The sequence below is a fragment of the Zingiber officinale genome, chromosome 1A (genome assembly GCF_018446385.1).
Source record: "Zingiber officinale cultivar Zhangliang chromosome 1A, Zo_v1.1, whole genome shotgun sequence".
Taxonomy (NCBI): Eukaryota; Viridiplantae; Streptophyta; class Magnoliopsida; order Zingiberales; family Zingiberaceae; genus Zingiber; species Zingiber officinale.
In genome coordinates this window covers 54,382,268-54,399,886 of record NC_055987.1, presented here as the reverse complement: position 1 = coordinate 54,399,886, position 17,619 = coordinate 54,382,268, and the positions used below count along the sequence as shown (strand labels likewise).

The 17,619-nt window shown below is 40.3% G+C and overlaps 1 long non-coding RNA gene across 1 annotated transcript; it reads left to right on the top strand.

The window, feature by feature from the left end:
- Positions 1-7,508: 7,508 nt before the first annotated feature.
- Positions 7,509-9,568, top strand: LOC122003849. Its single transcript, XR_006118122.1, has 4 exons — positions 7,509-7,581; positions 7,680-7,803; positions 8,040-8,100; positions 9,351-9,568. It is a non-coding gene; the product is annotated as an uncharacterized LOC122003849 (long non-coding RNA).
- The last annotated feature ends 8,051 nt before the right edge of the window (positions 9,569-17,619 follow it).

Below are 17,619 nucleotides of genomic sequence, written 5' to 3'. Positions count from 1 at the left end.
ATCGCATTTGGGTTCCCTGGTGGTGTAACAGGATTCCCTTGCTGATTCATCAATGCAGTGATCGTTTGTTGCTGTTCCGTGACCTGACGCTGGAGCTCGGTAATCACATGCATCAGATCGGGTGGAGGTACCGTCTCATTTGCTCGGGTAGTTCGTGTTTTAACCATGCTTTATCTTCAATAATCACAATAAGCTAATATAAGTTATCATTGTTCATAACCAGACTACCCTAAGGTTGTTATTGTTCCTAATCTACCATCATATATATCTAAGCTAAAAATGTGATAACTAAATAAATAAGATAATAAGCATGCATATTATCAAACATCGAAAGAAATAGATCAAGCATAAATATCACATCAAAATAAAATTTAAGCATAAAATTCTTACTTGGAGCGGCAGGATAAAGGCTTGATGTGTGTGTAGTGGAAGGTAAACCTCGCTCTGATACCAACTTGTAACGCCCACCCCGGAGGGACGGACGTCACTGAAACATAGACATCAATTATACTAATGCATATGGATTCATGGCAGCGGAAGACTTATTTAAATCTTTTTTTTTCTTTTATCATATGCATTTAGTTTACTTATCATGGCATGTGAATCAAAGCATACTGAACATTATCATCATATCATCATTATTCTAACATGAGTAAAATATCATAAGTGTATGAAATACTAGCTGAAATCATCATCATAAGCATAGGTCCAACATTGTTCACATGCATAACTTAGATAATTCAAAGAAACTTAAATAGATCTATCCACCAGCACTTCCACACACATCTTCCTTGCCTTTCCTGCTCTGCTCCCCTTAAACAATCCATTCCTTGCCTTTATCTGCAGTACAAGGAAAACGTGTAGCTATAAGCCAAAGGCTTAGTGAGATCCTTGCCTACCCATAAATCCGAAAAACACATAACATAACATAACATGTAGAAAACATAGCATAGCATAACATAGCATGGAGAGTCATAACATAGAACATATCTTATCATGTAAAAACCATAACAACTCATAGCATAACATGAGAGAAAGCAGAACATAATATATCATATCACATAAGGAGCATAACATATCAAAGTATATCATGTGAGTGCATATCATGATTCATATCACATTCTGTAAGCACATATCATGAAGCCTATCATGTCATGTAAACATGTATCATAACTCATACCTGTTCATAAGGGTGCATAAACATAATTTCATAAATATGTGCATGTAGATGCAATATGTATATTTTTAAAACATGTATCATGGAATGCACATATGCATCATGCTTCTTTCAAAACATATAGTATACATACTTGAATATCATATCATCATCATCATGAGAAGGGCCCTGACTTGTACCACATGTAAACATAAATGCGCGCAATCCCTAGGACAGGGTAGCTAGCCCCGAACCTACTAGGGATCTAGGTCCGTTCATAGTCCGTCGACCTAGGGGCGCTTAGGAGCCCATCCCTAACGAGGTCCGTTCATAGTCCGTCGACCCCGGGGCGCTTATGGAGCCCACCCTTGGTACAAGCCATACAAGGTAAAATATCATGCATATCATATCTCATCATATCATACATGTCATAATTCTTGTCATATCATTAAGAGAGCTCTTGATCCCAACTTAAGGGAAGCATCTCTTTACCATAGCATGAAGAGTGCTCTTGATCCCAACTTAAGGGAAGCAACTCTTTTCCATAACATGAAGAGTGCTCTTGGTCCCAGCTTAAGGGAAGCAACTCTTTAGGCTTTTCTTCTTACATAAGCCATTCATACATGCATTATGAAACATAACATGTTCTTATCATAACATAAAGCATAACATGTCATTTTCATATCATCAAACATGGCATATCATCTCATGAACTTAGCATACATATCATGAACATGGCATATCATATCATGAGTCTAGCATATCATATCATTAACATGGCATATCATGTCATAAGTCTATCATGTCATATCATAAACATGGCACATCTTATCATAAGACATAGAAATGCAACATATCATAAAGCATGAAAGCTTACTCCACTTATATATCAAAGACTACATATCATGAAAATGCCTAAGCATGTTTGGTTAGGTTTAAACTCTTTCCTAACCCAATTTATCCATCTTGGCCGAACCATATCAGTAGGTTTCATCCTCATTTCATTCCATATTAAGCATAGAACTTACCCACATAACATGTAAAACTTAGTCTAAGCACATACAAGGTAATATACTTCATGAATAAACATGTTTGAGTTCAAAACTCTAACCTTAACCCATTTATCTCAATTTGGACAAAACATATCAGTAGGGTTCTTATATCATTTGGTTCCATATGAAGCATAAAACTTATCCACATAGCATGTAAACTTGATCTAAGCACATACAAGGCATTGTACTTCATGAATAAGCATGTTTGAGTTCAAAACTCTAACCTTAACCCATTTATCTCAATTTGGACAAAACATATCAGTAGGGTTCTTATATCATTTGGTTCCATATGAAGCATAAAACTTATCCACATAGCATGTAAACTTGATCTAAGCACATACAAGGCATTGTACTTCATGAATAAGCATGTTTGAGTTCAAAACTCTAACTCTAACCCATTTATTTCAATTTGGCCGAAACATATCAGTAGGATTTCATATCATTCTACTCCATAAGAAGCATAAGTCTTAAACATGTAACATGCACATTTAATCTAAGTTCCTATAGAGCATAGTACAAGTACCTACAAGGAACCATACTTCATGAATAAGCCTATTTGAGTTCAAAACTCTAACCCTAACCCTTTTATTTTCATTTGGCCGAAACATATCAGTAGGGTTTCATGTCTTTTTATCCCTTAGGAAGCATAAAACTTAAACATGTAGCATGCACATTTAATCTAAGTACCTATAGAATATTGTACAAGTACTTACAAGGAACCATACTTCATGAATAAGCCTATTTGAGTTCAAAACTCTAACCCTAACCCTTTTATTTTCATTTGGCCGAAACATATCAGTAGGGTTTCATGTCTTTTTATCCCTTAGGAAGCATAAAACTTAAACATGTAGCATGCACATTTAATCTAAGTACCTATAGAATATTGTACAAGTACTTACAAGGAACCATACTTCATGAATAAGCCTATTTGAGTTCAAAACTCTAACCCTAACCCTTTTATTTTCATTTGGCCGAATCATATCAGTAGAGTTCCATATCATTTTATTCCATAAGAAGCATAAAACTTAAACTTATAACAAGCCCATTTAATCTAAGTGCCTACAAGGTATTGTACTTCATGTTCTAAGCATATTTGAGTTCAAAAACTTAAACCCTAACCCATTTATTCAATTTGGCAAACCATATCAGTAGGGTTTACTACCATTTCATTCCATATGAAGCATAGAAACCTTAGTTATAAACATGTAAAAATTCATACATCACAAAGAGGTACAACAAGTTTGGTTTCTAACTAAAATTCATGACCTAAAGCCTTATAATCAATTTGGGAGAACCATATAGATAGGTTTCTCTTTTTTTTTTTCTTCACAACATGAAGAATGAAAACTAAACTAACAACATATGAAATTCATATATCATAGAGTAGAAATTTAAGCATGTGATCAAGGAAAAACTTGTTCTAGATCCTTTCTTCCATCCTTGGACGAATCATGCAACAAGTTCTAAATTTCTTTTTTTTTTTTGACATGAAGCATCTCTTATCACTTGTTAACCCTAGGTGACTACCTATTCTTTATCTTGACCATCTTCTTTCAAGAAAAGTTTTAGAGTTTCGAAAGAGAAAAACATTCTAAAAACCGAAGCTACTTGTACTGCAGTGAGGGGATACTCACATCCTTGCGCTTGTTTTCCTTAGAGATTTAACCTTTTGTTGTGGATCCTTCCTAGAGAGGGGAAGCTTCCTTGCTCCTTGGTCTCGGCAAGAAGAAGGAATGGGTGAAGAAGGGGGCACGGTGAAGGAGGAAGGAGTAAGAGAGTGAATGAGAAAAATGCCAACTCATTTTAATTTCTTCCTTTTATTCATCATGAGAGGAGGAAGGAAAAATATATTTTTCTTCCTCCTTTCTTTTACTCTCTTCATAATTAAGAAAAGTCTAGATACATCCCTTCTTGGTGAGTAAGAAAGGAATATTCTAGAGCATCTCTTCATTAGAGAGGGAGAAGACAACTCTCACTTCTCCTTCTAAGAGAAGAGCCTTTTCTTCTTACATTTAATTATGGTTTCCCTCTCTTTCCTAACAATAATTTCTCTTGGTCTAGTGGTTATCTTATTCAGGTATCTAATGAGAGATCTAGAGTTCAAGTCCTAGACCTTATGTATTTTTATTTCTATTTTATTTATTTAAGTGTTCGGCTAGGAGCAAAAATTCAACTAAAGCATATATATTTTTCTTTATTATTTATTCATGATAGAATATTCTAGAATTTTGCTAAGGACCCTATGGGTGTTACAATTATTGGGCTTGTTAGGAAAGTATATTTAGATCTATGGTTTATCTCAAACTTTGATTCAAATTTCGACTCAAACATGATTTCATATTCGGTCTTAGCCGCTTGTTCTATTGCCGGTTGTGATAGGAGGAAGGATTGAGCTTATTCTTCCTCTTTTGATTCCTCTGATGATCATTGTAATGCCCGAAAATTCTCAAAACTATATTAGAAATATCCTATAATTATTCTGGAATTTTTAGATATTTTTCCAGAATTTTTAGGATAGCGGAAGTAGCAAAAATAAATAGAAAACGAAAATAGCCTACGCGGGAATTGAACCCGAGACGTAGCGAACCCTATGACTTATAGATAGCTTTAGTAAACCAAGTGAACCCAGCAGGGCCGTGCTGAAAGAAAAGGGAGGAAATTAAATTTATATTAGAGTTGGGTGAAATTACCCACTTAATATAAATAGAAAATTTAAGTGGGGTTTGGTTTATTTTGTTTGGTTCGGCAATTTCTCCTCCACTCCAACCCTCACCGCCGACGCCCCTTCTCCCTCCTCTTTTTCTCTCGGCGCACCAAGCCTAGGGCCCTAGGAGCACCTCCCAGCAACACCAAGTGCACGAGGACGGTCCCCTCCGCGAGAGGAACGCATAGACGCGAGAAGATCGTCGAAAGGATCGTCTCCTCCGGAGACCTAGCGATTTGAATCGTAGGAAATTACGAACAGGAGGTAAGAAACCCCTCACCTGCAGTATAAGTAGCTTCGTGTGAATTCCATGTATTAGTTTAGTAATATGTAGACTACCGACACAAAGGATGCGAATTAGCGCATACCAAATGCTCGTTTTAGTTGTTTGGCACAGAAAAATGCAACTTAGGCATTTTAGTAGCTTAGATAAATGCAGTAGCAGCATTTTATAGTTTATTTAGTCTTGCTCCAGCTTTTATAGGACTAGATGTCCAATGGGTAGGCTCCCACAGTTGCCTCACTACAACAAATTTGTTAAAAGACAACACTATAAAGACAACGGTTTTTGAGGGAACTGTTGTTAATTTGACAAAAGACAACGGTTTTTGACAAAACCGTTGTCTTTTAGCTCTAAAGAAAAACAAAAGACAACGGTTTTTGTAAAAACCGTTGTCGTTGAGTGAATTGTTTTATAATCAACAACACATTTTACAACGATTTCCTAAAACCGTTGTTTTTAAGCGCATTTTTTAGAGGATTACACAATTTACAACGGTTTTTAAACCGTTGTAAACCTAATTCTTTTGTTCCATTGCCCTGGTTTAATGTCTTCCCCTCTCCGAAATATATTTTGGCGCGTGTTTTCCCTCCCTTAGTTTTCGGGAACCCTAGGCAACTGTGTCTTTCTCCTCTCCTCATCCCGCGATCTCTTCACGTTCCCTCTCCTCACACAATCTCCTCTTCCCGATCTCCTCACATAATATTCTCCACTCCTCACACGTTTTTGCCTTCCACCCCTTTGCACGAACCCCTCTCCTCAATACTCCTCTCTGGCTAAACCTCTCTCGCAGACTCTCACCAGCATCTTTTGGTTTGTTGCTATTCCTTCTCCCATACGAGCCTGTCTCTCGCAATGTCCGGCGAACGAGGAGCATATGGAGGTGGTCGCCGTGGTGGTGGATGGGGTGGTCGGGGTCCTGTTGATGACGGCAGATCGCGTGGTGGCGGAGGAAGGGGTGGGTATGCTCCGGCTCCTCACTCTTAGGAATCGTCGATGACTCCGTCCGCATCGTACCGTCCTTCACCACCGGCCACAGTAGCAGATTCGCCTTCGTCCTCTTCTATCGGCGAAGAACTCCGGCATCTCACGATCGCCGAGCCCACGAAGGAGCAGACTCCTCAGCCGGCGGCGCCTCCGGCCTCTAGCAAGGGTTTGAGGCATCCGGCTCGGCAGGATTTCGGCACCGTCGGAAGGTCGTGCTTAGTTAGGGCTAACCATTTCCTTGTCGAGATTGCCGACAATACTCTTTTCCACTATGATGTAAGTTTCTATGTTTCTCTTTTGTTATGCATCGTTCTTCCCATTTGATGGAGAATACGCTGTTCTGAACTTGTAGGTGAGTATAGTGCCCGAATCAGTGTCCAGAGCTACCAATAGAAAAATCATCTCTGAGCTTGTCAAGGTGCATAAGGATAAAGCCTTTGGGAAGGAGAATGCCAGCTTATGATGGAAGGAAGAGCCTGTATATGGCTGGTACTTTTCCTTTTGAGTTAAAGGAGTTCACGGTTTCACTGCCTGAAAATGATGGAAGGTACTGTTTCTCAACTGAAGCTTTATGCTGACCGTATCTGTTAAAATCGTGTGGTTTTCCTCTTCTTCAGGATGGCCAAGGATTTTAGAGTGATTATTAAGCTTGCTGGAAACACAAGCATACACAACCTGAAGGAGTTTTTAGCTGGTCGACAGATTGAGGCACCTCAAGAAGTCATTCAAGCCCTTGATATTGTTCGTAGGGATTCTCCATCTACCAAGTACTTCTGTTTCCTTTTATTTCTGTACAATTTTCTCAAGTACTATATTATTGTTAATATTATTTTCGTTGCAACTTGTTCTGCTTCAGGTATACTTCGGTAGCACGGTCCTTCTTTTCCCCGAGCTTTGAGCATCGGGCACCCATTGGAAAGGCTTAGAATGCTGGAGGGGCTACTATCAAAGCCTTCGACCAACACAAATGGGCTTGTCTTTGAACAAAGGTAAGTCTTGCTGGAAGTGTTCTTTGGTTTATCTGTTTTGAGGAAACTATCAATTCATCTAGGCTATATTCCATTATCAAAAGTTTCAAGTTCCAATGTTTAAATGTAATTGGGTTGAGAATAATAAAGTTTCAAATTATCTTGGATTTCATTCTTTTGCAGACCTAGTAAGTATTAGGAAAAATGTTTACCACGAGCAAGAAGATCCTAAAGGATAAGGGTGCAGAACCGACTGAGTTGGAAGACACTGTGGCTCAGGCTAGTTGCCTTCATCTTTCATATCGCATTGTTCTGATATTTTGGTTGAGATCCCAATTGAACTGTTCATATTCATAGCAGGCATTCTTTGATCTGGAGAATGCGAACCAGGAGTTGAAGAGTGACTTGAAGGATCTTTACATTAATTCAGCAGTGTAAGTTTGTTATGTCAATCATGTTGGCGTTTCCAAATTTTGTTTTGTGAATTTACAGATAATGCTTATTTTATTTAAGTTTTATGGTTTTGGTATAGGCAAATCGATATGCCTGGCAATAGGAAAGCTGTTGTTATTCACATTCCATACAGGCTGCGAAAAGCCTACAAAAAGATTCATGTTAGGCTGGTTAGAGAACTGGAAAAGAAGTTCAGTGGGAAGGTAAATAGTATTAAGACACTTCATTTCAATTAATCGTGTGCAAGTCTTTGATTGCAGTTAAGTCTATTAATTGAAGATGTTTATGTCAAATTGACTAACTATAAGATTTGACATTGAAAACTAATATATACACTTTTGACTGGTAGCCATTTAGCTTGTATGTCGCTATTGCAAACATTTGTTGGTGATATTTAAATGTATTTGCAAACTTTCATTATTCCGTTCAATGCCGACAGGCCAATTCTATTGGTGCGATCGGAGTTGGCAGAATGTATACAAGATCATATTTATGAATAGGTGCGTTCAAGTTTATGTAAGTTCATTACCTTGTTTTAGCTAAAGTTTATATAAGTTCATTATCTTTAGTAAGAAGCCACTTCTTGCTTCTTTGGAATCCATTTTCAGCTATGCTTGTCTTTCCCTTCTAATGATTATTACATCTTATGAAATGCTCATTCTAGGCTATATTCCATTATTCTTATACTGGAATGCATGAAATGTTTTTCAACATCTTAAGATTTTGAGATGTTCAAACATATATATCATTTGCTGGTAAACACATTTCTGTAGGACTAACACACTTGTCAGATTATGATGAACTGATTAACTTTGAGCATCATGAATTGTTTCCTTTCTTAATGGACAGTTTTCTGCAGATTAGGATTTACACGTAAAGGAGGTGAGCTAGATAAATATTTTGAGCAGTTACCTGATTTATGAACATGATAATACATGGGGAAAATGCAGGAGCAAGACCAATTTAATTAATAGTATTGAGATTCTTGTTTTCTTTGGGAATGAAAATGGTTTCTCAATCAAACAAAATTGAAAATATTTGGAATTTGCAATTTGTTGGACATGATGAATGGTCGGAATGGGTTAAAGTTGGATGGAAATAACTTACACTTTGTTGAGAATCACAATGACCAAGTTCATTCACATAGTTGTTTCGACTTACTTATGGCAAACCAAACCAAACCAATTTAGCAATCACTATATGCAAGATACACAAACTATCTAGACTTACCTAGAGTTGCTCTGATCTGACTGCTTTTTTCTTCCCAATGTATTCTGCCCTCCTTTATTTGTTGTTACTAGCTACAGGGATTGTTGGTTTATTCCGTGTAAGGCTTCACCTTGACTTAAGCAGGGTGGTGTTATCATATTAGATTATGTATAGCTCATGTGTACTTGGTATGTGTTAGATTCAACTTCATCTGCTTGCTAAGACGTTTTTGCCAATCCTGGTTTCAGTCCTTGTCCACTGCACACTTTTGCTCTATTTCATGCACAAGATGATTTAATTCAATTACCTTATTTCTTTAACTTATCTGCTGTACTATTTGTCCAACTTTGTACAATTAGCCTTGAACTAACAAAAGAAATGAATTTGAAGGGTTGGAACAGCCATATGAACCAGTTTCATAAACTTTTTTCGTGCTCACTTGCTTCACTACTCATGAAATTGTGAAGCGGCAACGTTTCTCGTGCTTATTTGGCCATTCTTTTTTTTCTATGGCTTTAACTATATTTTATTTTCATAACAGGGAGAAATTGCTGGGTTTGCAAGCTGGGTATGCAGAAAAAGAACCAGGGAGAAATTGCTGGGTTTGCAAGTTGGGTTTGCATGGTTGTGGTCTTATAAACTTAATTTTGTGGTTTCATCTTTTGTGGTTGTCATGATTGGATACTACTTGTGGTCATGTTTGGATAGCTTGTAGTAATTGTATAGAATTGTTTATAAACTTAAGTGAATGTACACATGTACCGGTTTTTGTTTGAGACAAGATGTATATATAAATTAAAGACAACTAATCGAATGTATATATGTTGAAAACTATTTTTGTGAATGTATAAATGTTACGTTGTACCAGTTTGTGTGCAATGGCCATGGTTTTAACCATTGTGAAAAGTACATATATAGACATGCAACTGAATGTACAAAGACAACGATTTTTAACCGTTGTGAAAAGTATTCTAAGACAATGGTTTTAAACTAAATTTTGAAGAAAGACAACAGTGTATATGTTGTTAAAAGTATATCTGCGATCAAATTTTTGCAAAACTGACAATTACAACGGTTTTATACTGTTGCAGAACTGTTATCTTTGGTATTAAAAGACAACACTTTAAATTCGTTGCATGACTGTTGTCTAATGTGATCAAAGACAACGGTTTTAAACCGTTGTCTTTTACCGCACATTTAACAACAGTGTCAGTTACAACGGGTTTAAAGGGCCTATGACAACGGTTTTTAACCGTTGTCTTTTAATGTTTTTGTTGTAGTGCCTCTAGGTTTAGATAACCTAGTTCTAGGTTTAGACAACCTAGTAAAAGCAAGACAAGAATTTATTAGTTCACGTTCAGTATTTTACTTTCAGTGGCACTGTACTGGATTAGATATCCATTGGGTTGGGCTCCCACAGTCGTCCCTAGGTTTAGCTAATCTAGTAAACCCTACTAGATTCAGAATTTGCAACCCCGGGTCTAGTTAGGGATGCGCGCACAGCAAGTACAGTAGCCGGGCCCAAACAGCAGCATGATTACTATTTTCACTTATTATGATAATAGCTTTCAAACTCTTAATCTAGTTATGTGAATATAGTGTTAGCTAAGTTTTAGTTTCAGTTTCGGTTTAGTTCTCCTAGTTGATACCATGAGATAGCTCCATGCTTAGATTTTTATTATGCATGCCATGTTTCAGTATTTATACAATGTTTCTGTAATTATGCCATGTAACTTCAGTATGTCATGCTTTAACAAATTCAGTGCATGTTTTTAAATAGCATTCTTTTAAAAGCATATTCCATCGAATGCATGTTTTAGTGAGGTAGATGGTTTCTTACTAAGCAAAAGCTTATAGATACTTTCTTTTCCTTATACTGCAGATAAACGTAAAGGAAAGATGGACTAGCAGAGGAAGCTGAGGGTCAATGCAGTGATGGTGTGTGTGGCAGGAACCTGGAATGAAGATCCTTAGGGAGTTAGCAAATTATGAACTTAGTTTTCTTTTCTTTAGTACCTTTATGCACTTTTTGATCTTAGAATGTTAACCCATGGAAGATTTGTTTAAATTGTTAGTAATTATGTCAGAATGTTAGTTAATAGATGTTAGAACTTATTTCAAACGGGTTTAGAATTCTTATATGAGATTTTGGCACGAACTAGTGCTGAAATCAGAGGTCCAGTGCAAAATCAGAAACCCAGATCGATCTACAGATCGATCAGAATTGGGGTTGTGCCACTGGATCGGTCAGTTGACCGATCCAGTCGCGAACAGAGAGTTAGCAGAGAGTACAGAAGCTCACTGATCGATCAGCCGACCGATCAGCGAGCCACTGGATCGGTCTACCGACCGATCAGTGTACTCCTGGATCGGTCGGTAGACCTATCCTGCCGCATACAGAAGCCATATAGCCACTGGATCGGTTAGCCGACCGATCCAGAGTTTTCCTCCGTGCCAGTATCAAGCTGGATCGATCACTGGATCGATCCGACAGCTCAATCGATTCATGGATCGGTTGAAATGCCTGGTTACAACTAGCAGGACATCCGAGAGGTATAGATTATCTTCCCCAGCATGTGTACAACTCCTAGGTACACCTAGAATATTAAGTTCTGATTTTACAGTAATCAGTTTAGTAAAATTTTAATCAATTCAGATTTCCACAATAGTAATTTAGCACAGCATAATGTAGCGATCGGCCTTACAGCCTAGTCAGTAGAAGGTGGGTCGTTACCGAGTGGTATCAGAGCAGTGTTCCATACTTCCTACACACACATAAGCATTGTACCTACAGCTTCCAAGTAAGAACATCTCTCACTTTCATTATGTTTCTTGTTTTCATGTTCAGATATAACTAAAGCATGCTTGTTTATGATAGTAGTTAACATGATAACAATAGTGTCTCTATTATGCTTGTGTTAGTCATGTATGTCCTCTATGTCTCTAGAATGGCACGAGGACGCCCAGCTAGAAGGGCACCAGCTACTGAGCCCCAGTATGAGGCAGGCAGTTCAGTGCCTCCCCCAGACCTTACAGTACTAGTGGCTCAGTTACAGTAGCAGCTAGCTGAACAGCAACAGGAAATAGCCACCTTAAAGGCTAGTCAGCAGCACACTCCCACTGTCACCCCGGAGCCTAACTTAGCGACACCAGTGATCTTAGAGGTTCCACCAGTCCAGCCTACGGCACCAGTAGCCCCAACAGCAGGAGCGAAGAGAGAAGCCTATCTGATCCAGTGGCAGAGAGTCAAGCCAGAGAATTTCTCAGGCAGCAGTGAACCATGGGATGCTCAGGCATGGTTCAAAACACTGGAAAGTATGATGGAGCTTCTGGATTGGCCAGAACATGAGAAGGTGAAGTGCGCCTCCTTCTATCTGACAGGTGATGCACGCATGTGGTGGGAGAGAATCAGAGCGAAGCGCCCAGTGAACCAGATGACATGGGCTGACTTTGAGAAGGAATTCTTTGAGGAGTTCTTTCACATGCGGGTCACCAACCGCCACTACGACGAGTTCACTGAGTTTCGTCAGGACAACCTATCAGTTGAGGAAGCTGTGAAGAAATTCAATAGATTGGCTCGTCTATGCCCTGAACTAGTCAGCACAGAAAGGGAACGAATCCGGTTGATGCTCAAGATGCTGAGGCCGGAAATAGCAATGAATGTGGCTGGTGGCGTTCATAGGCCACAAACCACAGAAGAGCTAGTGAGCAGTGCTCTAATCACTGAGCATTACCAGAATAGCATCAAGCAGCAGAAGCAAGTCCTCTCAGAATCTAAAGGTCAAGGAGGTTCAGGCACTTAGAAACAACAGGGCCACAGCTCCAACTGGAAAGGGAACTCCAGCAACAAGTGCAAACCAGGGAGTTATCCAAAAGGAGGGCCAGCCAACAAGCAGCCCAGTTATCCAAAGTGTGCTACTTGTGGGAAATTCTATCCTGGAGTTTGTCGTAAGGGCACACGAGGATGCTTTGAATGCGGACAGGAAGGGCATATGGCCAAGCAGTGTCCAAACAAGATCAGTCTTCCTCAGCCACAGCCGATTCAGTATGGAGGCCAGCCAGCTCAGTTACATCCGATGCAGGCCGATTTAGAAGGTCCACATATCAGCCAGGGCAGATTAGAAGCCCCTCTAGCTACGACCAATGCGAGGATCTACTCACTCACCAGAGAGGATGCAGCAAATGCCTCGACAGTTGTTACAGGTCAGATTAGTATTTTACAGTAAAGTACAACTGTTTTATTCGATACTGGGGCAACCCATTCATATATATCCAGGGCATTTGCTGAGAAATTAGCGATACCCCCAGAGGTACTCAGTAGCCAGTTTCTGACAACGCTACCGTCAGGAGAAATCATGGCGTCCACGCTCTGGCTCAGAGCAGTGGCGGTCATTATAGCAGACAGAGAGCTCTTTTGCGATCTGATAGTGCTTAATATGACTGACTATGATGTCATCTTCGGGATGGACTTCTTGATCAAATACGGTGCCTCCATCGAGTGTCGTAAGCAGAAAGTCATATTTCAACCTGGAGCAGAAGCACAGTTCGAATTCGTCGGAGAACCCAAGAGAAAAGCCAAGAATTTGAGATAGGACAAGGACCAGACAGTGCAAGGACCAACAGCTAGCAGAGGTCCGAGTCGTATGTGACTACCCAGCAGTCTTCCCTGAAGAGTTACCAGGATTAGCACCAGACAGGGAGATAGAATTTGAGATAGAGCTCATTCCCGGCACAAATCCTATTTCCAAAGCGCCTTATCGCATGGCCCCAGCAGAACCGAAAGAACTTCATGAGCAATTACAGGAGCTGCTTGACAAGGGCTTCATCCGTCCTAGTCACTCACCATGGGGAGCACCTGTATTGTTTGTGAAGAAGAAGGACGGGGGCATGCGCCTGTGTATAGATTACCGGGCACTGAACCAAGTCACGATCAAGAACAGGTATCCTCTTCCCAGAATCGATGACCTATTTGATCAGCTAAAGGGAGCAGCAATGTTCTCTAAAATAGACCTCAGATCAGGTTATCATCAGGTGAAGGTTAAAGAAGGGGACAAACCCAAGACAGCATTCAGGACTAGATACGGACATTACGAGTTCGTAGTCATGCCATTTGGCGTGACAAATGCTCCAGCTACTTTCATGGACCTTATGAACAGGGTATTCAGAGAATATTTAGATAAGTTCGTTATCGTGTTCATCGATGACATTCATATCTATTCCAGAACTCAGGAAGAACACGCAGAGCACCTGAAAACAGTATTGCAGACCCTTCAGATGAATCAGCTGTACGCCAAGTTCACGAAATGTGAATTTTGGTTAGATCAGGTGTCCTTCCTGGGCCATATCATCTCAAAGGATGGTATCATGGTAGACCCCAGTAAGATAGAAGCTGTGAGCAATTGGAAGAGACCCAAGAACGCTAGCGAGATCAGAAGCTTTCTGGGATTAGCAGGCTATTACAGAAAATTCGTAGAGGACTTCTCCAGGATAGCCTCCCCACTGACAGCTCTTACCAGAAAGAACAGAAAATATCAGTGGACAGAGGACTGTGAGAACAGTTTCAGCGAGCTAAAAAGGAGATTGACCAGTGCACCTATTCTGACACTACCAGAGAACGCAGATAGCTTTGATATATACAGTGATGCCTCTAAGTTGGGACTAGGAGCAGTACTGATGCAAGATGGCAAGGTAATCGCCTACGCCTCTAGACAACTCAAGGATTATGAGAAGAACTATCCTACTCATGACCTTGAGCTTTCAGCAGTAGTGTTCGCTCTCCAGATTTGGAGACATTACTTGTATTGAGCTCAGTGCAGAGTGTATACAGATCATCAGAGTCTGAAGTACTTCTTCACTCAGAAGGATCTGAATATGCGCCAGCGCAGATGGCTAGAGCTGTCAAAGACTACGACATAGACATCCTCTACCACCCAGGAAAAGCAAATAGGGTAGCAGATGCACTTGGCAGAAAGTCCAGTGCTACCTTATTATCTCTAGCAGCCATGTCACCACCCCTACAGAAAGAGATCACAGATTTCGGTCTCGAACTCATAGTCGGACAGCTCTCTACTATGACATTAGAGTCTACCTTGCTTGGTGACATCCAGACAGCTCAGGAGCAGGATCTTGAAATTCAGAAAATCAAGCAAGAATTAGCAGAATTAGAAAGTGGAGAATTCAGAGTGTCCGTTAGCGGGGTGTTGTACTTTGGCGACAGATTATGTGTTCTAGATCAGGAAGAACTCAGAAGGAAGATTTTAGATGAGGCTCACAAGACTCCCTATGCGATGCATCCAGGCTCCACCAAAATGTACCAGGACTTGAAGAAACGTTTTTGGTGGCCTGGGATGAAGAGAGACATCACTCGATATGTCAGCACCTGCCTAACCTGTCAGAGGGTTAAGGCAGAACATCAGCGACCAGGAGGAGTCTTGCAGCCCATTCAGATTCCGGAATGGAAGTGGGAAGACATTTCTATGGACTTCATAGTGGGATTATCCAGAACCACGAGTGGTTTTGATACCATCTGGGTAATAGTCGACAGATTGACTAAATCAGCCCACTTCTTAGCTATCAGGATATCCTACTCCATGGAACAGCTAGTTCAGTTGTATCTCAAGGAGATCGTTAGATTACATGGAGTCCCACGAACCATTATATCCGACAGAGATAGCAGATTCACATCACACTTCTGGGAGTGTGTACAGTCAGCTTTGGGCACGAAGTTGAAGTTTAGCACAGCCTTCCATCCTCAGACCGATGGACAGACGGAGAGGGTAAATCAGGTACTCGAAGATATGCTCCGTGCATGTGCCCTAGATTTCAAAGGAAGTTGGTGCAAATATCTGAGTCTAGCAGAATTTGCATACAACAACAGCTATCAGGCCACTATCGGTATGGCACCTTATGAGGCTCTCTATGGGCGGAGGTGTAGATCTCCAATCTGCTGGTATGAGAGTGGTGAATAGAAAGAACTAGAACATCAGACAGACCTAGTGGCAGATACCACAGCAGCTATACAGCAGATCCGCCAGAGGATAGAGACAGCTCAGAGCCACCAGAAAAGCTATGCTGATACACGGCGCAGACCTTTAGAGTTTTCAGTTGGGGATTCAGTGTTCCTCAGAGTAGCTCCCATGAAGGGAGTAATGCGTTTTGGGAAGAAGGGCAAGCTAAGTCCACGATATGTGGGACCATACCTTATTAGCAGAAGAGTGGGCAAGGTAGCATATGAGCTAGAGCTACCCCAGGAAATGTCAGCTGTCCACAATGTATTTCATGTCTCTATGCTGAAGAAGCATATCCCAGATGCCACTCAGGTGATTGAGCCCCAGTCAGTACAGATCCGCGAGGAACTCAGCTATGACAGTCGGCCTATTCAGATAATAGACCGAGCAGTTAAGAAATTGCGGAACAAGGAAGTACCATTAGTCAAAGTTATTTGGCACAGTCACACAGCAGAAGAGGCAACTTGGGAGACAGAGGCCAGCATGAGACAGAAGTACCCAGAGTTATTCTAAGTTCGAGGATGAACTTTTTATAAGGTATGGGGGATTGTAACGCCCGAAAATTCTCAAAACTATATTAGAAATATTCTATAATTATTCTGGAATTTTTAGATATTTTTCCAGAATTTTTAGGATAGCGTAAGTAGCAAAAATAAATCGAAAACGAAAATAGCCTACGCGGGAATTGAACCCGAGACCTAGCGAACCCTATGACTTATAGATAGCTTTAGTAGACCAAGTGAACCCAGCAAGGCCATGCTGAAAGAAAAGGGAGGAAATTAAATTTATATTAGAGTTGGGTGAAATTACCCACTTAATATAAATAGAAAATTTAAGTGGGGTTTGGTTTATTTTGTTTGGTTCGGCAATTTCTCCTCCACTCCAACCCTCACCGCCGACGCCCCTTCTCCCTCCTCTTTTTCTCTCGGCGCACCAAGCCTAGGGCCCTAGGAGCACCCCCCGGCAACACCAAGTGCACGAGGGTGCTCCCCTCCGTGTGAGGAACGCATAGACGCGAGAAGATCGTCGAAAAGATCGTCTCCTCCGGAGACCTAGCGATTTGAATCGTAAGAAATTACAAACAGGAGGTAAGAAACCCCTCACCTGCAGTATAAGTAGCTTCGTGTGAATTCCATGTATTAGTTTAGTAATATGTAGACTACCGACACAAAGAATTAGAATTAGCGCATACCAAGTGTTCGTTTTAGTTGTTTGGCACAGAAAAATGCAACTTAGGCATTTTAGTAGCTTAGATAAATGCAGTAGTAGCATTTTATAGTTTATTTAGTCTTGCTCCAGCTTTTACAGGACTAGATGTCCAATGGGTAGGCTCCCACAGTTGCCTCTAGGTTTAGATAACCTAGTTCTAGGTTTAGACAACCTTGTAAAAGCAAGACAAGAATTTATTAGTTCACGTTCGGTATTTTACTTTCAGTGGCACTGTACTGGATTAGATATTCATTGGGTTGGGCTCCCACAGTCGTCCCTAGGTTTAGCTAACCTAGTAAACCCTACTAGATTCGGAATTTGCAACCCCGGGTCTAGTTAGGGATGCGCGCACAACAAGTACAGTAGTCGGGCCCAAATAGCAGCATGATTACTATTTTCACTTATTATGATAATAGCTTTCAAACTCATAATCTAGTTATGTGAATATAGTGTTAGCTCAGTTTTAGTTTCAGTTTCGGTTTAGTTCTCCTAGTTGATACCATGAGATAGCTCCATGCTTAGATTTTTCTTATGCATGCCATGTTTCAGTATTTATACCATGTTTTAGTAATTATGCCATGTAACTTCAGTATG